Consider the following 25,613-nt stretch of genomic DNA (forward strand, 5'->3'; position numbering starts at 1 on the left):
AGAAAAAAACATTTAAAATACATATATTAGGGTTCATTTTCCTAACATCACCTTGGTGAACCATTGTGAAAATACTGTACAGAGGGGTTACAGTTACATGAGCAAGGTAATGAGTACATTTCTTATCAATCATTGTTGCCTCTTCCTTTGTATTTCCCCTACCATCCCTTCCCTAAAGTGGTACAACACTAGCCTTGAGCAAACAGAGCTCAGGGACAGTGCCCAGGCCCACAGTACAAGCACAAGCACAAGCAATAGTAATAATAATGATAATAATATCCTAGATTTTATGTAAATTCCCTAGTGATTTCTTAAATTTATTTTAATTTAAATTTTACTTCAAAGACCTGAGTTGGAAGAATCCTATTAAGCATCTTCATACAGCTATACAAGAAACCTCACAGAGGAGTCAGTAAAACATGTCTTAATATTTAAGCTCTTAACATGACCTGGATGTTTTTTTATGGTAAACATGATATAAATTACAATGAAACAGAAAATTATTAAGAAAAATTTTTGTAATAATATCTTACAAAATTTAACATGAGAAAAGAGGACTTTAGCTTTCCTTCAGAATCAGTTGTCATGAAATATAGTGGAAGTTACTATTTAATATTTCTTGTCTCTTTTCCATTAGGTAATGAGTTCCCCTCTTCTATCTCTCTCCCTCTCTGTCTCTCTGTCTCTCTCTTTCTCTTTCTATTCCTCTGGTCTTTTCCCAGTTTTTAATCTCATTCTTTGTTCCCAGTTCATTTTTTCATGAGTATATTGAGCTACAATATTTATCATCATGAACACAAAATTGAAAAAGTGTGCATAGTTTGTTTTTCTTTTTTGAAATATTATTTGAAGCATTTATCTAGAGGATTTGACACCTCATTACTATATTATAGTGGAAATTACATTCAGCCCTCCACACAGATGTCTTCTTAGACTCCTCCTGAGGTGTGCATCTGTGGCCTGCTGGCAGTGCCCCTTAATATGCTGCAAAAGATTAATTGTCCCAAAGTTAATTTATTTTCATTTCAGAAAAGAAGTCCCATCTCTTTTATTTTAATATACCTTTATCACTTAATTAAATGAAATTTTACACTAATGAGTTTTGAAAGGAGAATCATAGTCTCACTCATTTCCCCAATGAATGAATGGCACAGCCCCTTTCAGGTCTGTGTTGGTGTTGCACATTGGATTATGATTGAAGAGTGGTACTTTGATATTAATGGACTGACTCCCTCTCAATCACCACTGCTTCACAAGGATGTTACTGGAAAGGTTATGTTAGTGTGCATGTGAGATATATTTCTTACATGATTATGATAAAACAAGGAAATGATCCAGACATCCTTTGTGACTCTCTCACATCTTTGAAGTAAAGAATGAGAAATTCTTGAACTTATTTACATTTGTCAGATTATAAATTGCACTCAGATTACCTAATTAAATTGAATATAAGATACTGGAAGAAGTTATCATTCTGGGATGATTTTGGAAACAGGACAATCCAGGTAATGCAAAAATAGTCCTTATCAACATTAAGTATAAGGGTGGCTGTAGGTTTGTCATACTCAGACTTTATTATGTTAAGGAATGATTCATGGATTTCTAGTTTTTCCAGCACCTTCATCATAAAGGAGTGTTGGATCTTGTCAAATGCTTTCTCTGCATCTATTGAGATAATCATATGGCTCTATCTTTGCTCTTGTTGATGTGAATTATTAATTGATTTGTGTATATTGAATCTGCTTTCTATCCCTGAAATGAATCCTGTTTGATCATGGTATATTATTTTTTGATGAGTTGTTGAAGTCAATTGGCCAAAATTTTGTTGAGAAATTTTGCCTTGATGTTCATCAAAGAAATGGATCTATAGTTCTCTTTCTTTGATGACTCCCTGCCTGGTATTCGGAAAAGGGTTATGATGGCTTTATAGAAAGAGTTTGGTGGTGAACTTTCACTTCCAATTTGGTTGAAGAGTTGGAATATTGGTGTGAGTTCTGCTTTGAAGGCCACGTAGAATTCATCTGAAAATCCATCCAGTCCTAGGTTTTTCTTGGGTGAGTGGTCTCTTATTGCTGTTTCTATTTTGATGCTTGATATGGGTCTGTTAAGTTGGTTTAACTCATCTTGGTTTAGTTTCAGCATGTCAATATTTGCTAGAAAATCATCCATTTCTTCCAGATTCTCAAACTTAATAGCATAAAGGTTTGAAAAGTATTCCCTTATAATAATTCTGAAACTTGGTTGCTTCTGAATGACATTGCCACATTTGTTAGGAAATGGAAAGACTTGGAAAAAAAATCATATTAAGTGAAGTAAGCCAGGCCCAAAGAAACATAGGTCCCATGGTTTCCCTTATTTGTAATAACTAGTATAAGTATAGGACAAGCAGAAAAGGTTAAAAGCTATGTACATATGACCATATAAGATGATGTTATTGCTATTGTTTTTAACATATTTAAAATGTACTATTTAATTTTTTTTTGTTTCTCTTGTATGTTCTTCCCCCATGGTATAACCCCTCTTTTCACTGTATTTGATGTCAGTGCCCTGCACTTTGTATATTCATTTTTCTGATTTGGGGAGGGAAAGGGAAATAACAAAATGCTGAAATAAGGATACAGGTTGAGCCATTGTAACAATAAGATGTACAAGACACTATGTTGAAAATGAACATTACAACTTGGTGGGGAGTAAGGAGTTGGGGAGGTGAGAGGGAAGGGATGGTAGGGGAACAACAAAGAAGGAGGTAACAATGCTCGATAGGAAATGTACTCATTATCTTATTCATGTAGCTGTAATTCCTCTGTATAGTTTTCTTATAATAAAAACATAAAAAGAGAATCCTTATAAACTTATCCATAATTGTTTTAATATTGTTCTGGTATGGAAATTGTAAAGCAACAAAGACATACAGAATTGTTGATAAGGAAAATCATTAACACATATAGGATTTGTAAAGAGTGGCCAAGGTATAAATAGAAGTTTGATGTAATTGGTAATATAGTTCAGTCCCCAAACATGCTGTGGAAGAAAGAGCAGGAGTTTCTGTCTTGAGTTTCAAGACTGGCTTTCAAATCTGATCAAATCCACCATATAATTGCTCAGTGCTTTTCTGTGCTCTGCCTGAGTAACCAGAGCATATGGTGCTGCTTCAACTCAAATCATTTTCAAAGCATAATAATACTCTTGAGTTATCTTCTAACATGAAAGGAGAAAAAAATCAATAAATGGATTATTCCACCTATAATCTCCATTTTAGGAAAAAAATTTATTCAATTCATAGTCCCTGATGTCATATTGCAAAAAGAAAATCTATAGTGATGATCAGTTTTCATCATCAATATGATTGATAAATGGGGATACATATCTATAAATGTATCATATATATACATATATATCAATTTTATATATACCAGTTTTCTAATATGTATTTTTCTTTTTATATTAAGTTTTTTATCATGAAAATACTGTACAGAGAGGTTACAGTTACATGAGCAAGGTAATGAGTACATTTCTTATCCAGCATTGTTGCTTCCTCCTTTGTTTTTCTCCTATCATCTCTTCCCTTCCACCTCTTCAGCTAATCCCCTTTACTCCCACCACCGCACCCCCCTACTTAAATTGCAAAGTTCGTTTTTTGATATAGCATCTCGTACATCTCCTTGTTGCAATGGATCAATGTATATCCCTGTTTAAACAATTTGTTTTTCTTTCCTCTCCCCAAATTATACCAACATCAAAAACAGGGGTTACACCTTGGGGGAGGGACATACAAAGCAACAAAAAAAATCACATTGTACCTTATAAATACATTAGAAACAATAGCAAGGAAGAAACAAACCACCTGTGTCCCCATCTTGGGGTTCATTTCACTTAACATCATCTTATCTGACATTTGCTGCTTGTCACAGACATATACTAGTTATTGCAAATAAGGGAAACCATGGGACCTATGTTTCTTTTGGCTGGGTCAGTTTTAATGATCAATGGGATTGATGTGTTAATATATTTATATATATACATATATATTTATAATCTTCTTCTGGATTGAAGCACACATTTCATTTCTTTCACTTTTAATATTACATTTCCTTTTTTTTCCTCATTTAATTTTTTTCCTATCGCAAAAGAAGACACAATGTCTTCAGAGTATTCCTCCCTCTCTCCTTCTCTCTACCTCTTTCCCCAACCTATCTCTTTTTTCTCCTTCTCTCTCTCTCCCCCCCTCTCTCTCTCTCTCACACACACACTCACACACAAAGAGGAGTGAATTGTCCTCCTCCATCCACTCATTCTTCCATCCTTCTGTCATTCATAAATCAATTTATTCATCCACCCACCTGTGAATACATCAATGTGTCCATCTACCCACCTAAATTTATCAATCCATCCATCCATCATCCATCCAAATATACATGTATCACAATACTTTGTTATCCACATATTTAAGGGTAAGAAATTGGAATAATAATATTTTATCTTTGTACTTTCATAGCCAAACACCATATCTAATGCACAATGAAAAGCTGTAGCATTCAATAATTATTCCTTGACCACAAAATTGTATATGTTGTCAGAATTCATATCTTTTTTTATCCAATACTATACTATATAGGTGGTAATTTTTCTATCTTATGTTTCACCATAAAATTCCAGGGTTTATTTTAGTATTGATGTATACTACTATATCTACTGCTATATTCATATCATTTTAGTAAAAGGTAATAATTTTCCTGTATGTATCCTGCAAATTTTGACATCTTATTTAACCTTATTATTATGTAATGAACAGAAAAGAGTGTTAGTATATGTTGGTGACCACCACCTGTCAGACACTTTTTACTTTTACTTTATTTGATTCTCACAATGTGTTGTACTCAGAAAGTTTAAGATACTTTCCCAAGAATACACAGTTATAGCAACATAAAGCATCTCTGTATTTTATTATTATCTCCAAGTATTTATTTATACATGTATTGAGTATAATCTCTTTTCCTTAATTTCATATGAATTAACATTTATATGCGCTCCAAATAATTATTAACATTTTACACTGATTTAGATACTCAAATTCACTTAAATATGAGGGAGAAAATAGAAATATCCACTTTCTACTTACCTCAAAGCATTGTAATGAAATTCACAGTGTTCCTATTAAGGGTTTGTTTAGTTCATTAGTCATAGTAAGCCTCTCTATCACTCTTAATTCTGTTCTCCTTTACTTCCCACACTTTGCCTTCATAAAGGGGATTCTAAAACTGTATTATTAGAATTGTTGTGGACATTCTTTCACAGAGACAATTTGCTCAGATGCCCAAACAATACAGACTCCATAACAGTTTTATGCTAAAAATAGAAAATTTAAGAGAAAAGAAAATCATTTTACTGTTTGTTTATTACATAGATAAGATAGTTTTGCTTAATCAAATCAAATCATTAAAGTATATAACTAACAAAAATATGACTTAGCTCTCTATTAATATTTTGTGTGAGAGATATTGAAACTTTGTAGACATTTTTCAGGAGATATTTTAACTTCAATTAATTATTCAAAGTTCTTTGTGGAAAATAAATACTACCAAGCAAATGGAGAGCTACCAAAGCAGATTAAAAAATCAGAACAACTATTAAAATATATTTTACAATTTGTAGTTGACTTAAGATATATGTGCATTTTTGGAAAGAATCGATATATAAGTTAATTCATTCTTATTTTTTTATTGTGAAAATACTGTAAAGAGGGGTTACAATTACATGGGCAAGATAATGAGTACATTTCTTATCAAGCATTGTAGCCTCCTCCTTTGTTTCCCCTTCCCATCCCTTCACATCCTCCCTCCCCCCGCCCCCGTTCCCCCCACCAAAGTTGTAAAGTTCGTTTTTTGACATAACTACTTGTACATCTCATTGTTGCAATGGGTCCTCTTGTATCTCTGTTTTAATGATTTGTTTTTTCCCTTCCCCTCCACATATACCAACATCATATATAGTGAAATCAGGGGTTATACCATGGGGGAGGGACATACAAAGCAACAAAGATATAATCTTATAAATATGTTAGAAACAATCACAAAAAAGATTTCTTTCTTTTTTTGTGTGTCAGTTGTGGGGCTTGAGCTCTAGGCCTGGGAGCTGTCCCTGAGCAATTCAACTCAAAGCTCATGCTCTACAACTTGAGCCATAGCACCACTTCTAGTTTTTTCTGGTGTTTGTTTGTTTGTTTTTTTAATTGTGATAAAGTGATTACATAATTTCCCAAATTTCACAGTATTGTAGGATAGTGATGCTCATTCTAACTTTCCTGGAGCAAATTGTCTATCACAGACTATAACATATAATGGTGTACACATATACACCATACATGTCATCAGCAGCATGGGGTTATTTAATAGTAGTTCTACCAGATGAGTGGATCTCCTTTGCTTCTTAAGTCCTGTTAATTTTGTCGTATCACCTAACATTTTGGATTTAACATCCACTTATCAGGGAGACCATGTACCATTTGTCAATTTGCCCTTGGCTTACCTCGCTCAACATGATTTCTTCTAGCACTATCCATTTCCCTGCAAATGCCATTATTTTGTCATTTTTAATGGCTGCATAATATTCTATTGTGTATAGATACCACAATTTTTGGATCCATTCATCTGCAGTGGGACATCTGGGTTGTTTCCATATCCTGGCTATTGTGAACAGGGCTGCAATAAACATGGAGGTGCATGTGTCCTTGTATATTGGTTCCTGTTGTTCAGGGTAGAGGCTTAGAAGAGGGTCATAAGGGAGGTCAATATTTAGCTTTCTGAATACCCTCCAGACTGCTTTCCAAAGTGGTTGTATAAGTGTACATTCCCACCAGCAGTGTAATAGGGTTCCTCTTTCTCCACATCTCCTCCAGCATTTGTCGTTGGCTGACTTGTGGATGTGGGACATTCTGACTGGGGTAAAATGGTATCTCAGGGTTGTCTTTATTTGCATTTCCTTCACAACCAGGGATGGTGAACATTTCCTTATATGTTTCTTTGCCATTTTTATTTCTTCATCTGAGAAGTCTCTCTTTAGTTCCCTTGCACATTTAGTAATTGGTTTGTTACGTTTGGGAGGGATCCCTGTATATACTGGATATTAACCCCTTGTCTGATATATTGCTGGTACATATTTTTTCCCAATTAGTTGGTTGTCTTTCTAGCTTGGTTGCGATAGCTTTAGCTGTGCAGAAGCTTTTTATTTTAAGGTAGTCCCATTTGTCGAGTCTCTCTCCAATTTGTTGTGACCCTGGGACTCTATTCAGGAAGTTCCTTCCTGTGCCTCTAAGTTCAATTGTCTCTCCTACTCTGTCCTTCAGTAGTTTCAGAGATTCAGGTTTAATGTTAAGGTCTTTAATCCATTTTGAGTTGATGTTGGTGCACGGTGATAGGCTGGGGTCCACTTTTAGTTTTCTGCATGTGGCTGCCCAGTTTTCCCAGCACCAGTGGCTGAAGAGGCTGTGTTTCTTCCATTGTATGTCTTTGGCTCCTTTGTCCAATATCAGCTGACTGTAGGCCTGTGGATTTATTTCTGGATCTTCTATTCTATTCCATTGGTCTTCAGGGCTGTTTTTATGCCAGTACCATGCTGTCCTTGTTATTATAGCTCTATAGTAGAGTTTGAAGTTCAGCATGGATATCCCTCCTATGTTGTCTTTATTCCCTAGAATTGTTTTGGCTATTCTAGGTCTTTTGTTGTTCCATATGAATTTTTGGGCTGTTTTCTGTATGTCAGTGATATATATCATTGGGATTTTAATAGGAATTTCATTGAATTTGTAAATTAATTTTGGCAGTATTGCCATTTTCACTATATTAAGTCTGCCTATCCAAGAGCAGGGGAGGTCTTTCAATTTCCTAGTGTCTTCTGTAATTTCTTTCTTTAACTTTTTTATAGTTTTCATTAAATAGTTCTTTTACATCTTTGGTTAGGTTAATTCCTAAATATTTTATTTTGGGGGAGGTTATTGTGAATAGGTTTGCTCCTTTATTTCCCTTTTTGCTTGTACATTGTCAGTGTACAGGAAGGCAACTGATTTTTGTGGGTTTATTTTGTATCCTGCTATTTTGCTGAAGTGATTTATGATTTCTAAGCATTTGGGGATGGAGGTTTTGGGATCGTGAAGGTATAGTATCATGTCATCTGCAAAAAGGGATAGTTTAACTTCTTCTTTGCATATGCAGATCCCTTTAATGTCTTTTTCTTGCCTTATTGCTCTGGCTAAGGGTTCCAGGACAATATTGAAGAGGAGTAGAGACAGTAGGCATCCTTGCCTTGGTTGTAGCTTTTCCCCATTAAGTATAATATTGACTTTTGGTCTGTCATAAATGGCTTTAATTGTTTTAAGAAATGGTCCTTCTATTCCTATTTTCTCCAGAGCTTTTAGCATGAATGAATGTTGACTTATTTTCTGTATCTGTGGAGATAATCGTGTGATTCTTGACCTTGGCTCTGTTGATGTGTTGGATTACATGTATTGACTTACGTATGTTAAATCATCCCTGCATCTCTGCGATGAAGGTCATAGTGTATGATTTTTTTATGTGTTTCTGGATTCTGTTAGCTAGAATTTTGTTAAGCATCTTTGCATCTGTGTTCATCAAGGAAATTGGCCTATGATTATCTTTTTTGGTTGGGTCTTTGCCTGGTTTGGGGATGAGTGTGATATTGGCTTCATAGAATGAGTTTGGGATAGCTCCCTCCTTCTCTGTTTCTCTGAAGAGCTTGAGGAGTATGGGTATTAGTCCTTCTTTAAAGGTCTTATACAATTCTGCTGTGAATCCAGCTGGTCCTGGACTTTTTTTGTTGGAAGATTTCGAATTGCTTCCTGTATCTCATTGTAGCATATTGGCTTATTTAATTGATTTACTTCTTCTTTGCTCAGTTTGGGCAACTTGTATTTCTCTAAAAATGCATCCATTTCTGCCAGGTTTTTTTTCCTTTAGAGAGTATAACTTTTGAAAGTAGTCCATTAAGAGTGTTTGTATATCTTGGGTACATGTTGTGATTTTTCCCGTGACATCCCTTATCCTGTTAATATGGGTTTCCTCTCTTCTCATTTTAATTAATCTTGCCAATAGTCCATCAATTTTATTTATTTTTTCAAAGAACCAGCTTTTTGTTTGGTTAATTTTGGCTATGGTTTTCTGATTCTCTAATTGATTAATCTCTGCTCTTAATTTGGTTATCTGGCTCCATCTAGCATCTTTAGATTCCATTTTTTCTTGTTTTTCTAGCTGTTTTAATTGCAACATGAGATTATTTACTTGGTCTGTCTTTATTTTCTTGATGTGAGCACTGAGGGCAATAAATTTGCCCCTCAGGACTGCTTTTGCTCTTTCCCACAAGTTTCTTTGCAAGGTGTTTTCATTTTCATTGAGTTGTAGTAATTTTTTAATTTCTTCTTTGATCTTTTCTGTTACCCAGGCATTGCTAAGGAGTGTGCTGTTCAATTTCCATGTATTAAAGTAATTTTTGTGGTATGCTTTGTTATTGAGAACTAGCTTGATTCCACAGTGGTCAGATAGGATACAAGGGATTATTTCGATCCCTTTGTATTTGCTTAAGTTCCTTGTGTGAACTATGAAATGGTCTATTTGGAGACAGTTTCATGAGCTTCTGAGAAGAATGTGTACTGTGTTATATTAGGGTGAAAAACTCAGTAGATGTCAGTTAATTCCGCTTGAAGTATTTCCTCACTTAATTCAGTAGCTTCTTTGAAAATCCTCTGGTTGGTAGACCTGTCCTTTGGTGAAAGTGGGGTGTTACAGTCTCCTAGTATTATCATATTGGGATCTATTTTATTCTGTAAGTTTGAGACTATTTGCTTAACATATCTTGGTGCACCAATGTGTGGGGAATATAAGTTGATGATGGTAATATCCTCCTCCTGGATTGTTCCCTGTAAAGTTAATTCATTCTTATTTGGTTGTTTGAGACAGTGTCTGAGTCTTGCTATGAAGCTCGGAGTGATCTCAAGAAGGCCATTTTTCTTAGGCTCCTAACTTCTGAGATTACAGACATGCACTAACACATCCACCTTTGGAACTAATGTATTTTGCCTTTTACTTTATACCATATTCTTACCTCTGCCAAAACCTTTTAGCTGCATAATTCATTCCACAGAAAATACAAAAAATTACTATACATAATCACATTTGGATTTTAATATATATTTATTGTAAAGATACAGTGCAAAGGTGTTACAGTTACATGAGTAAGGTAATGAGTACATTTCCTATCGAGCATTGTACCCCCTCCTTTGTATTGTCCCTCCCATCCTTTCCCTCCCCACCTCCCCAATTCTTCATCCCAACCCTGAAGTGTTAAAGTTTGTTTTCACCATAGTGCTATTACATCTCATTGTTACAATGGGTCAAACTGTATCCTTGTTTCAGCATTTTGTTATTTCTCTTCCTCTTCCCAAATTAGAAAAATGTATATGACAAGATGCAGGGCATCAATTTCTTTTGTTTTTTTTCTTTTTTTTCTCTTTTTTTTTCGGTCGTAGGGATTGAACTCTGGGCTTGAGCGCTGTGCCTGCGCTCTTCAGCTCAATGTGAGCGCTCTACCGCTTGGGCCACAGTGCTGCTTCCTGTTTTCTAGTGTTTATTGGAGATAACAGTCTCATGGACTTTCCTGCCTGGGCTGGCTTTGAACTGCGATCCTCAGATCTCAGCCTCCCAAGTAGCTCGGATTAAGACGAGAGCCACTGGTGCCTGGCAGGGCATCAATTTCAAATACAGTGAAAACAAGGGTTACACCATGGGGGAAGAATATAAAAAAGAAAAATCACATAGTACATTATAAGAATATTTAAAACAACCACAAGAAAGATAAAACCTCTTGTGTCCCTATCTTTGGATTCATGTCACATAGCATCATTTTACATGGTCATATAGCTTTTGAACTTTTCTGTTTGTCCTAGATGTATACTAGTTATTGCAAATAAGGGAAACCATGGGACTTATGTTTTTCTGCGCCTGGCTTACTTTGCTTAATATGATTTTTTTCCAGGGCTTTCCATTTCCTAACAAATGGGGCAGTGTCAATCTTTATGATAGAGACATAGAATTCCATTATATATATTATATATCATATATATTATATATTCATATATAGATCAAGAAATTAACCCCCAAAAATCAATGGTTTTTCTGTATGCCAACAATGAGAAAAGTGTGGCTGAAATTAGGAAAGCAACTCCATTTGTAATAGCCCCACAAAAAATAAAATACCTAGGAATTAACTTAACTAAAGAAGTGAAGGACCTCTATGATGAAAACTTTAAAATCTTGAAAAAGGAAATCAACACAGAACTTAAAAAATGGCAAAACCTCCCATGCTCCTGGATTGGAAAGATTAACATCGTGAAAATGGCAATACTTCCCAAGGCTATCTACAAATTCAACGTAATACCTATCAAAATTCCACCCTCATCCTTCAAGGAAATATAAGAGGCAATCCAAAAATTCATATGGAACAATAAAAGACCCCAAATAGCAAAAATGCTCCTCAACGGAAAGAACACTGCTGGAGGAATATCAATACCAAATTTCAAACTCTACTATAAAGCCATAGTAATCAAAACAGCTTGGTATTGGCATAAGAACAGACCTCAGGACCAATGGAATAGAATTGAAAACCCAAAAATGAACCTACAGACCTATAGCCATCTAATCTTCGATAAGGAAGCTAAAACAATAGAATGGAAGAAAGATAGCCTCTTCAGTAAATGGTGCTGGCAAAATTGGTTAACTACATGTAGAAAACTAAAGCTAGATCCTTATATATCACCCTGCACCAGAATCAACTCCAAATAGATCAAAGACCTTGAACTAAAAGCAGACACTCTGAAAACATTACAAGATGGAATAGGAGAAACCCGAGGTCTCCTTGGCTCAGGCCGAAATTTTCTGAATAGAGACCCGGAAGCACAACAAATCAAAGAAAGGTTGGACAAATGGGATTGCATAAGGTTGCAGAGCTTCTGCAGGGCAAATGACATAGCTGGCAAGATCAATAGAAAGCCCACCGATTGGGAGAAGATCTTTACTAGCCATACAACGGACAAGGGTCTCATATCTAAAATATATTGGAACTCAAAAAATTAAACCACCCAACAACAAATCCTCAAAGAAACAACTGACCAATAAATAAGTGGGCGAAAGACTTAAAGAGAAGCTTCTCTGAAGAAGAAAGAAGGATGGCCAATAGACACATGAAGAAATGTTCAACATCCCTAGCCATAAAAGAAATGCAAATCAAAACAACATTGAGATATCACCTCACTCCAGTTAGAACAGCAAAAATCAAGAACTCTAACAACAACAGATGCTGGAGGGGATGTGGACAGAAAGGAACCATACTTCATTGTTGGTGGGAATGTAAACTTGTTCAACCACTTTGGAAAGCAGTGTGGAGGATCCTCAAAAGACTTCACATAGATCTCCCGTATGATCCAGCAATCCCACTTTTGGGCATTTACCCAAATGTTTACAAACAAGACCACACTAAAGCTACCAGCACAACTATGTTTATTGCAGCATTATTTACCATAGCTAAGATATGGAACCAACCCAGATGCCCCTCAGTAGATGAATGGATCAAGAAAATGTGGTATATATACACAATGGAATTCTATGCCTCCATCAGAAAGAATGACATTTCCCCATTTGTTAGGAAATGGAAAGGTTTGGAAAAAATTATATTAAGTGAAGTAAGCCAGGCCCAAAGAAACATAGGTCCCATGGTTTCCCTTATTTGCAATATCTAGTATAGGTATGAGTCAAGCGGAAAAGGTCAGATAATGTGATGTTAGGAAAATGAACCCTTAAATATGTATTTTAATGTTTTCATTTCTTTCATGCATGTGTTTCTAACGCATTTATAAGATTATTTCTTTGTTGCTTTGTATGTCCCTCCCCCACAGTGTAACCCCCGCTTTCACTATATTTGATGTCAGTATAACATGTGGAGGAGATGGGGACAAACAAGTCGTTTAAGGATTCAGGTGGACCTGTTGCAACAATGAGAAGTACAAAATGTCATGTCAAAACCAGCTTTACAATGTCGCTGTGGGGGGTGAGGGGGGTATGATTGGGTGGGGGGGGAGGGGGGAGGCTGGGAAGGGAGTGAAGGGTAAACAACGGAGGAGGCTGCAATGCTTGGTAAGAAATGTATGCATTATCCTGCCCATGTAATTGTAACCCCTCTGTACAGTATGTTCTCAAATAAAATAAAATAAAATAAAAAAGAATTCCCTTATATATATTATATATCATATATATTATATATTCATATATAGATCAAGAAATCTTATATATGTTATGTATTATAATTATATATATGTATATATAATATATATGTATATATAATATTATATATACATATATAATATGTGTATATTATATATGTACATATAATTATGTATTATATACATATATAATATATTATATATAATATATGGTGTATAATATATATTATATATACTATATATAATTATGTATATATACATTATACATAATATATATACATAATATATAATATATATAATATAAGATTTGTTGATTTATTCATCTACTGAGGGGCATCTGTGTTGGTTCCATATCTTAGCTATGGTGAGTAATGCTTAGATAGCTTTAGTATGTGCTGATAGCTTTAGTATGGTCTTGTTTGTGATTGTTTGGGTAAATGCCCAAAAGTGCAATTGCTGGGTCATAGGGGAGCTTTATGTGGAGTCTTTTGAGGAACCTGCATACTGCTTTCAAAGTGGTTGAACAAGTTTATATTCCCACCAACAATGCAGTAGTGTTCCCTTTTGGCCACATCCTCTCTAGCATCTGTTGTTGTTAGATTTTTTTATTTTTATTTATTGATTTATTTATTTGTCAATCATGGGTCTTGAACTCCGGGCCTGGGTGCTGTCCCTCAGCTCTTCAGCTAAAGGTGAGTGTTCTACCACTTGAGCCATAGCACCACTTCCAGTTTTCTGAGTGGTTTATTGGAGAGAAGAGTCTCACAGACTTTTCTTGGCCGACCTGGCTTTGAACTGTGATCCTCAGATCTCAGCCTCCTGAGTAGATAGGATTACAGGGGTCAGCCACTGGTGCCCCACTGTTGTTAGTTCTTGATTATAGCCATTCTTACTGAGGTTAGGTGGAATCTCAATGTTGTTTGGGTTTGAATTTATTTTATGACCAGAAAAGTTGAGCATTTCTTCATGTGTCTATTGGCCATTCTTATTTCCTCTTAAGAGAAGTTTCTCTTTAAGTCTTTAGCCCACTTATTAATTGGGCAGTTGTTTCTTTGAGGATTTGTTACTGGGGGTGTTAATTTTTTTAATTCTAGGTATATTTTAGATATGAGACCCTTGTCTATTGTATGGCTAGTGAAGATCTTCTCCCAATCTGTGGGCTTTCTATTGACATTAGGATTTTTTTGATGGAAACATTCTATAGGTAGTTTTCAAGGAAAATTTTTTTATTGGAAGAAATTATATAGAACACAAAATTTACTGCTTTAAGTATTTTAATTGTAAATTTCAGCAATATTTAGTATATTTACATATCTCTGAACACATTTCATCTTGCTAACCTGAACTTTATCCATAGAGGTAACATTGCTTTCTTCCTTCTTTCCATTTTTCTTTCTATCTCTGTTTGTACTTATTCTTAAAGTTTTCATATAATTAATATGATATTTTTCTTCTTTGACTTATTTATTTTACTTAGCATAACAACTCAGTTTGTGCATTTTGTATAGGATGTACACATTTTATATTTTAAAAACTTTATGAGAGATAGCAATTTCACCATTTTGCTTTATTTTTCTCTATGCATTATGCTATTGTCCTTTAATTACAACATGGCTAGCATTTTACATGTGAATAATTTTTTAAATTGATAAAACATTTCAATTTTTTTCTCCTTTCATGTACATTATGCAGCTACCATTATTTTGGTTTTCATGGCAATTGTACTTAACAGTTTATTTATAAAACTCAAATTTAGTTTTATAGCAGTTAAAATTAGTAGCAGAAGTCCTCTGATCATTCATATATCTAGTCTCTTTCAATTGTTAACATCACAAAATAAGAGCTTTGTTTTTTTAATTTCCCAATGACTAGTTATCTTAAATCCATTAGTGTTATACTATATCCTAAACAAAATGTGAGTTATACACCAAAGTTATACTAACCCTAAATTTTCCACTATTGTTTTTGTAAAATATAAATTAAAGTAAAACGAACTGAAGGATCAGTAAGAGTGCAAGGAAGAAAGGCTCACGAAGAAGGTGAAGGAAGAGAAACATGGTAGAAATAACTTGTTTTCAAGTATGTAAGAAAATAAAACCTGCTGATATTGCTTTAAGGAGTGGTTGTGAGGCAATAATGAATGAAGGGAGAAGTTTTGATAGGGACATATTATACATGATAGGGAAATGTCATCATAAAACCTCTTCTTGGACAAGAAATATATGCTAATAAAAACATGATCATCACCACATCATGCACAAATGAAAAATACTGTTACAACCTACTGTTAAGGTAATACTATGCATTATACTTGGGCACTTGTTTATTGCCTTGAAATCTTTATTTCTTCATACAGCTTTGACTTACTGTCTAGTGCCCCTTTTGTCAACTTGTAAGACTCTCTGGAAGATGCCTCAAAATGCTGGTCTAGTAGCAATGCAATCCTTCAGCTGATGTTCATCTGAATAGATCTGAATAACTTCCTCACTTTAGAATGAAAAATTTACTTAATTTAGCACTTTGATGATCTTTTTGTTTATTTTTATTTTAGCCCTTTTGCTATGTTTTTAATTTTTGATGACTACGCTACTAAAATTATTTCTTTCTTGCCACTTTCAATATAGCACTTGGTACTTTTGACAGATTATAATATGTCTCTATATGGTTCTCTGAGTTCTTGGGTGTTTTTTGTTCATTTTTTTCATTTTTTGCATTTCTTGAATGTATATATTCATAACATGCATCAAATTTGGAAAGTTTCCATTAATTATTTCTTCTTTATTCCTGTCTGAATAACCCTACCACCTTTACATAATAGTACAAAGGATTTACCACTTAACAAAGCAGTACAAGTATAGTGCATTTTGATCAGTGTCACCTCTTTCAAGATTCTTCTCAAGCACCCCTCCTAAACCTCCTTCCTTACTTTGCTTAAGTTTGTAGTATGTCCACTGAATTCTTCCATTATATTTTTTCCTCTTTCTCTCTTTTTTATTGTAAATGTGATATACAGAAGGGTTATATTTACATAAGTTGGATAATGAACATATGTCTTTTTAAACAGTGCCACCTTTTCCCTCATTTTTCCCAGTTTTCCCTCCCCATCTCCTTCCTGCCCAAGTTGTACAGTTCATTTTCCACATAGTATCTAATGAGTATCACTGTTGCAGTTGTTCACCTTTTTTCTCAACATTTCTGTGCTTCCCCTTCCAGATAAACTTACATAGAACACAAAAGATAAAGAAATCAAACAAACAGCAGCAGAAGAAAAAGAAAAGCAAATAAATTTTTTTTTATTTTGAATTGTATTTTATTGTGAAAGTGATATACAGAGGGGTTACAGTTACATACATAAAGTGACTACATCTCTTGTCGAACAATGCCACCCCCTCTCTTGTTTTCCCTCACTTTCCCAACCCCTAATGGGGCCTGGGAAGGGAGTGTTGTAAAGTTGTAAAGCTCATTTCCAACATAGTGTCTTGTAAGTATCAATGTTGCATTGGTTCATTCTTTGTCCTTTATCTCACAATTTTCTTATTCCCCTTCCCTTCCCCAAGTCAGATAAATGTATATACAAAATATGGGTACTTAAAAAAAAACAAACAGTGACAACAGGCAATAAACCAAAAGAGGAAAAGGGCAAAATAAATAACTTCACACAGTACATTAAAAATCAAAAACAAAAACAAAAAAAAACAAACAGAACAGAAAAATCTCTTCTTTCCATAACTTGTTGAAGTTCATTTCAATTAGAATCACTTTGTATTCATATGTACATAGGTATTGAGCCATTGTGATCCTCTTCTAGGCCTATACTAGACACATGCTAATTGTTACATATGAGCAAAACCAGGCAGCCTATGTTTTTTAGGGTCTGGCTTACTTCATTTATTATTACTTTTTTCCAAATCTTTCCATTTCCTTAAGAATGGGGCGATACCATTCTTTCTAATGGAAACACAGAATTCTATTTTGTATACATGCCATTTTTTCTTTTTTTTTGGGGGGGTGTGGGGGGTCCAGTCGTGAGGCCTGAACTCTAGGCCTGGTCGCTGTCCCTCAGCTCTTCAGCTCAAGGCTAGGACTCTACCACTTGAGCCAGCTTTTTTCTTTTTGCTTATGTTGTGCTGAGGAATTGAACCCAGGGCCTCAGGCATGCGAGGTAACCGCTTTTCCACTGAGCCACCTTCCCAGCATGTGTCACATTTTCTTGATCCATTCATTTACTGAGGGGTATATGGATTGGTTCCATATCTTAGCTATGGTTCATAATGCTGTGAAAAACAGGTTGTGCTGAAAGCTTTAGTTTGAGCTGGTTTGTGAACATTTGAGTAAATGCATAGGTGTAGGATTGCTGGATCAAAGAGGAGTTCTTTGTTTAGTTTTTAAGGAAACTCCATACTTCTTTTCAGAGTAATTCAACAAGTTTACTTTCCCATCAACAGTGTAGAAGCTTTCCCTTTTGGCCACATCCCCGCTAGCTTCTGTTATTATTTGTTTTCTTGTTAATGTCCATTCTAACTTGGATGAGGTAGAATTTCAATGTGGTTTTGATTTGCCTTTCTTTTGTGTCCAGGAACTTTGAACATTTCTTCATGTGTCTATTGGCCATTCTTATTTCCTCTCCAGAGAAGTCTCTCTTTAAGTCTTTACCTACTTATTAAGGGGTGATTGTATTGGCGTTCATATCGGTAAACATCATTTTATGTGATCACATGCACAATGCTATTGATCCTCTACTAAGAATATCTTCCTTTGGTCCTATTATGTGCATATTTAGAGTCCTGTATAATTTATCATTTCCATGTGTAATGTTTTTGCCTTTTATCATCCATTGTGTTTACTTGTAGATTTATAAGCACATTCTATTTACCTCAAATGAGGGAACTCATGCAACATGTTTTTTGGGGGGTCTGACTTACCTCACTTAATATATTTTTTTCCAAGTCTTTCCATTTCCTTGTGAATGGTGCAATATTGTTCTTTCTGATTGAAGCACCAACACATGAAGAAATGTTCAACATCTCTGGCCATAAAAGAAATGCAAATCAAAATGACATTGAAATTCCACCTCACCCCCATTTGAAGGGTCATTACCATGCAAACAAGTAATAACAGATGCTGAGGAGGATGTGGCCAAAAGGGAACACTATTACATTGGTGATGGGAAAATGAACTTGTTCAACTACAAGTTTCTTCAGAAGAATAAACCTAGAGCTTCCTTATGACCCAGCAACTCTACTCCTGAACATTTATCCAACAGACCAAAAAGAAGACCACATTAAAACCATCAGCACATCCATGTCAATTGCATAATTGCTTACCATAGTCAAGATATGGAGTCAACCCAGATTCCTCTTAGTGGGTGAATTGATCAAGCAAATATCGCACATATAAACTAAGAAATTTTATGATTCTATTCTTTTTTCCCATTCATTCTTTCTAACTCTCACACCATCTCTTTTTCCTTTGGAAAACTTTTTGTGATCCTTGTGATGGCAAAGCACAGGCTCCTTAGCTCCTGCTCATTTACCTTTAATCTATTTTCTTTCCATTTATTAGCATGAGATTTTTAATTTCTTATTGTATAAGTACTTCATTTCTTTTCTTGTGTATGTGAAACACAATTAATGACTTGATTATTGCAGGCATTTTTTAAAAAAATCCATTTTATTAATTTTTCTCAGCCTTTATTATCATTTCCATTTGTTCAGGTATTGTTCTGTTGACTTTCTCCACATCCTCTAATAATTCTGAAAGATGACTCATTTGAAGTCTTTTTCAGCATACCCACCATTAGGTCTTTGTAAAGGACAGCTTCTCTTGGTTTATTATTATTATTTTTGTTTGAAAGTACCTTATTCTCTTGTTTCAATATGTATGTTGTAATCGTTTGTTAAAAACTAGGTAATGTGTTGATTATGGAAATGAAACAAGACTCTTCATATTACTGTTGTTAAATGCTGTCTTAATCAAATACCATTCTGAGTTCTAGTTCTCAGATCTTTTCTTTACATGTATCTTTTTGGAGGACTTTGATTCACTCATCATTAACACACACACACACACACACACACACACACACACACACACACACACACACACACACACACACACACACACACACACCTCAAGATGCCTCTAGTTTTCTTTGGGCATCCATGATAGCTGTCTAAAGTTCTCTGCAGAGATGGCCTTTGAATGTCCTAGCTTTTAATATTTGTCTAAGAAATGGAGAAGAGAAAAGTCAACGTGGGAAGAAAGAACCAGCCCTTGAAATTTTATGAAAGTCACTTCAACTGAAGAGAGAAGAACTTTCAACAATAGGAAAGGCTCTAGTGATCATTAATTTTTTGCATCTCAGAGGTCCATGGCAACAATTTGCTGTTTCAGCATAGGTTGTTCTCTATTTGGAGAGGAGTATGAAACCAGATGAGTCCTAGCTGTTTCAGGAACATATTTTTTTGCTTGAAAATGGGGTTTGGAAATTCATAAACGTTGTTGTGTGAAAACAAAATATTGACCAAAATTTGACTTTCAAGCCTTGCCCTACAAATTGTAAGGTTGCAACAGACTGCAGAGTTCCAAAAGTAGCTACATCAGAAAGATGCTGCCAAGGCTGGGAATATGGCTTAGTGGCAGAGTGCTTGCCTAGCATGCATGAAGTCCTGGATTTGAGTTCTCAGTACCACATAAATAGAGAAAAGCTGGAAGTGACACTGTGGCTCAAGTGGTACAGTGCCAGCCTTGAGCAAAAGAAGCTCAGGGACAGTGCCCAGGCCCTTAGTTCAAGCCCCAGGACAGAAGAAAGAAAGAAAGAAAGAAAGAAAGAAAGAAAGAAAGAAAGAAAGAAAGAAAGAAAGAAAGAAAGAAAGAAAGAAAGAAAGAAGGAAAGAAAGAAAGAAAGAAAGAAAGGAAGGAAGGAAGGAAGGAAGGAAGGAAGGAAGGAAGGAAGGGGGAGGGAGGGAGGGAGGAAGAGGGAGGGAGGGAGGAAGGAAGGAAGACAAGAAAGAAAGAAAGAAAGAAAGAAAGAAAGAAAGAAAGAAAGAAAGAAAGAAAGAAGGAAGGAAGGAAGGAAGGAAATAAATAAAGAAAGAAAGAAAGAAAGAAAGAAGGCAATGTTTTTATTGCATTTATGAGGAGACATATTTGGAGTCAGAGCTGAAGTCACATACTCCAACATTTCCCAGAATTTATATATATATATATATATATATATATATATATATATATGTGTATGTATATTTCTAAACCAAGCACACAAACAAATAAAACAAGATAAATCAAAAACATAAAACCCAGCTATAATATTAATTCTTATTAATTAAAATGTTGATTTAGAATTTGGGGAATTAACAAGAGTGTTTTGAATTCTTTAAAATCACACATTCTTTTATCCCATTGTCTTGACTCTACATATTTAATGAAAGTGTTGATTGTTTCTGCACTAGACATAATTTAAATGTAATTTTAAGCTCTGATTAATTGTCAAGAGGACTAGTACCTATTTTCAATGAAATGTAAATTGTCAGGCTTAATTTTATTTTCTCACAGATTGATTTATTTTCTTTGGAGAATGTAATACTGAGATTTCAAAACAATGTTAATTATTAATGGATTTTATCCATAGGAAACCTCTTTTGTTTTCCAGGATAAAATAGTTTTTGAAAGGTCATTTAAACCTTGTTACTAAAAAAAAAACCAACAAAACAAAAACAAAAACGAAACAAAACAAAAGCACTTTGCTTCGACAATAAGGAACACAAAAGATTTTTTCAATCAATTAATCACAAAGCAAGCTTGGTGAAATCTATAGTGTTTCCAGAAATGTGCTTATTGAAAACATTAAAGGGAATCAGAGAAATGTAATTTCTAAAAATAAATATTTATAAAGTACTTAATACAACAGAAAGATGTCAATTATTGTCCACACTTATTTTTGGATAAATTTTCATTTTTTATACTGAAAGAATAAGTATGAGAATTTACTATAAACAGAAATGTCTAGTTTAAAGGTATAATTAGTAACTAAAATGAGAATTTACATGAAGATCCTCACAATTGCCCTGCTTTTTCACTGCTAAAAGATAATATTGGCAAGAGTCAACTAATTTCCATATTCACTAAACTGTGGTTTTCCATTCTTACAATGTAGCTAATCATTATGGAATTAGTACAATCTTAGACATTCAGCAATAACAAAATATCAACCAAATAACAAAATAGACACAAAGAACATGAGTAAGCTACAAAATAATCAGTTACTCATCGATAATGGAAGAGTAGACATGCTTTATTTGAGACTAAAGAAATAAGGGAAATTTTGCTGTTTTCCTGAAGTTCCTTGTATTTATGTTAACATTCCTTCAGATCATCTTTGAATTGCCAATAAGTATGTCCTTATTTCCATACAGTTTTGACTCTTCCCTTAAACATTATATCCCAATTCCACAATGACCAGATTGCTCGCTTTCTGTGAGAACATTTATTTGAGGTCTGCATTGGTATTTGTGAAAACACTGGCTTTTTATTTGCAGCCCCAAACCTTGAGCAACATATGTTTGTATGTCGCACTACCAATTTCATTTCTTTCCTAATATATAATATTCAGTAGTATCAGCATTCTTCATGACAGCATACTTTGTTGTCATTGGTGCTCTGCCTTCCCTTAAACAGAAATCAAGAAAGTTGAAGACAGAGGCTTCCATGGACAAACACTGGTGAGACATGTTGTGGACTTCCACTTCCACCTGGAAGGCAGTGTGTTTAGGGAGGGCCTAGATTTGTCCTTATGACTGGTTCAAAGCTGTGAGCCTCCTGTCGTGAGTAGGCAGCATGTCCTTGGAAATGTGTCCTGCATCATTGGGGAAAGAGCAGCACAGAGGATTTGTCAATTAAACTAAGGTGTAAGACATAGGTTTTAACAAGAAGCGTTTGACTTTAGCTTTCTAGAAAGTGATGAGAACCTCTTCCTTCCCTTCGTGGGAGGAAATTAAAAATATCCTCAGGTTGGGATAAACAAAGGTAATGTCCACAATCTTTCAGTGAATGCTATTAGTCTGTTGATAGCTGTCATATAATCTACTCAGGAGTAAACCTTGAGAAAAATGTCCCAAAAATCAATCTGGAGTAAATAGCTACCTTAGGTGTAGAAATTACTGATATATAATAGTTACTAAAAGTCTAGGAGCAGAGTAGGACTAATAGACACATGGCTGCTATATGAAATGTAGGGTCCTTTTGCACATGCAACATATAATGCTTTTTACTCTGCAAAGCACAGTAAAATGAAGGCAAGGTTAAGGCATAAAATCTACTAAAGCAATAAAAATTATCCCCTAAACTAATGTCACAGTTTGAATCACTCATCAGATTTACGAACCCATATTAGCTACCTCCTTGGGGGAAATTTTAGCAGTGTGTGTGTGTGTGTGTGTGTGTGTGTGTGTGTGTGTGTGTGTGTGTGTGTTTCTGATATGTGTGTGCACAGAAATTTTCATTTTTTAAGAAACTAAGGGAAAATATTCTTTCAGTCCTGTAGAGTTACCAGTCTTTCAACAGCAAGTATTTAGTCATAGAAAAATCATTTAACTATTGGATAAATTCCAACTATCAGTTGCCACATTTCCTCCAGGGCTCTGCATTTATTTATTTATTAGATTTCCCAAATTGTATGCTTGGTTTAAATAGCTCCAGGGCAAAAGCACAATAAAATTCTATTAGTTAAAAATATATCCAGCATCAGCAACATAAAAACATAACAGTAAAACAGCAGGAGCATATACATATAAACATAGTCATCATTTCAGCACTCCTTTGGGACAAGTCATATTACACAGATAGATTGTGTGCAGGCCCAGAGGCTAGGAAACTGGGGCTCTGGGGAGAAACAGAGGCCAGGAACGCAGGTTGAAATGGTCATCACAAAGGAAGGCAGCTCTCCATTCAGAGGAAAACCAAAAATTGTTAACAAAAGATGGTTTCCTTCTGACAAGAAAGTTAAAAGGAGGTAAACTGCATGACTTTCTTTAAAATATTTTCTAGCTAATGAGGTCAATATTCCTAAATACTGATACACACTCAAGTGTGTGTGAGAGAGAGAAAGAGACAAAGCAGATACAGGGACAGAGACAGAGAGAGAGAGCAGAGAGGGACAGAGAGGGATGAAGAGAGACAGAGGGAGAGAAAGACAGACAGAGACAAAAAACGGCGAAAAAAGATTGTGGGCGTTCTGTGTTCTAAAATTATAAGTGAGAGTGACAAAGGGGAAAGAAGCAAAATGAAAGTGTAAGTATATGTATCTGTGTTTGTGTATTTGATTTTAATATCAGCTGAGTTCATGAAGATGAAATAGACTCATAAATGTGTGTATCTCCCTTTTTATTTAATGCAAATATAAAACACATATAATGCACGATGATAAACCTAAATTGGAAACCATAAGATTCTTTGGCATCTCCTCTCCCTCATCAGTTATGTAAATGCTCATAAAGTGGTCTCTATAGACTCTATATCTGATCAAATCAGAATGTAATTGGAAGTCTATGTAGTATTCTTTGTGGGAATTCTTCATGGCTGTGTGTAAACAATTTAGCATTAACAAGCTTGTCAAGGTCTTGAGGCTGACCACCTGGTTCATCTTTCTTTACCACCTTCTCCATTCTCACACTACACACATTTTTTATATTCAGCTACCTTTGCTCAGAATTTTTTAAATTAAATGTTTTTTATTGTAATGATACTGTACAGAGGGGTTACATGAGCAAGGTAATGAGTCCATTTCTTATCCAGCATTGTTACCCTTCCTTTGTTTTCCTCTATCTTCCTTTTCTTCTCCCCCTCCTCAACTCCTCCCTCCCCAACATCCCCCATGCAAAGTTGCAAAGTTCATTTTCAACATAGTGTATTTTACATCTATTGTTACAATGGGTCAACCTGTATCCTTGTTTCAGCATTTTGTTTTTTCCCTTCCCCTCCTCAAATTAGAAAAATGTATATACAAGATGCAGGACACTAAAATCAAATACAGTGACAAAAGAGGTTGTGCCATGGGGGAAGAACATACAAAGAAACAAAAAAAAACCCCACATTGTAAAATATAAATACATTACTAAGAACAAGAAAGATAAAATCTCTTGTGTCTCTATATTGGTGTTCATTTTGCTTAGAATCAAGTTGTATGTACATAGCTTTTGACTTCTGCTTGTCACAGACATATAGTTGTTATTGCAGATAAGAAAAACCCATGGGACCTATGTTTCTTTGAGTCAGGCTTACATCAATTAGTATACTTTTTCCAAGTCTTTTCATTCCCTAACTAATTGGGCGATGCCATTCTTTCTGATGGAGGCTTAGAATTCTCTCTCTCTCTCTCTCTCTCTCTCTCTCTCTCTCTCTCTCTCTCTCTCTGTATATATCTATATCTATATCTATAGATAGATAGATAGATAGATATAGATATCTATAGATATACATCGGGTCATCGGGGAGTTCCTTGTGTAGTCTTTTTTTTTTTTTTTCATCTTCTTTTTTTTTTTTTTTAATTGTGAAAATACCACACAGAGGGGTTACAATTACATGGGCAAGGTGATGAGTATATTTTTTTTTATCAAGCATTGTTGCCTCCTCTTTTGTTTCCCCTTCCCAGCCCTTCCCATCCCTTCCCATCTCCCCCCCCCACCCCCCCTGCCCTGCGGCCTCCCCCTCCCCCTCCTGCCAAAGTTGTAAAGTTCGTTTTTCAACAAACGACTTGTACATCTCATGCAATGGATCCACCTGTATCCCTATTAAAACAGTTTGATTTTGCCCTTCCCCTCCACAAATTATACCAACATCAAATACAATGAAAGTATTCAAATGTTTCTTGCGATTGTTTCTAACATATTTATAAGATGATTTCTTTGTTGCTTTGTATGTCCCTCCCTTGCATAGTCTTTTCAGGACCCTCAATACTGCTTTCCAAAGTGGTTGAACAACTTTACTCTCCCACCAACAATGCAGTAGGGTTCCCTTTTGGCCACATCCCCTCTAGCATCTTTTGTTGTTTGATTTCTTGATTATAGCCATATTAACTGGGATGAGGTGGAATCTCAATATTGTTTTGATTTGAATTTATTTTATGGCTAGAGACGTTGAGCATTTCTTCATGTGTCTCCTGGCCATTCTTACTTTCTTTTCAAACAAGTCTCTCTTTAACTTGAACCCATTTATTAATTGGGTGGTTGTTTCTTTGACGATTTGTTGTTGGGGGATTTAATTTTTTGAGTTCTAAGTATATTTTAGATATGAGACCCTTGTCTGTTATATGGCTAGTGAAGATCTTCTCCCAATCCAT

General features: G+C 35.0%; 1 protein-coding gene across 5 annotated transcripts in view; it reads left to right on the forward strand.

Moving 5' to 3' along the window:
• Positions 1–25,613, forward strand: part of Lrp1b (LDL receptor related protein 1B) — a 1,866,674-nt gene that overhangs the window by 1,193,370 nt on the left and 647,691 nt on the right. The window lies entirely within an intron of this gene.

This window comes from Dipodomys merriami, unplaced genomic scaffold (genome assembly GCF_024711535.1).
Source record: "Dipodomys merriami isolate MVZ:Mamm:240054 unplaced genomic scaffold, mDipMer1.0.p SCAF_1, whole genome shotgun sequence".
Taxonomy (NCBI): domain Eukaryota; kingdom Metazoa; phylum Chordata; class Mammalia; order Rodentia; family Heteromyidae; genus Dipodomys; species Dipodomys merriami.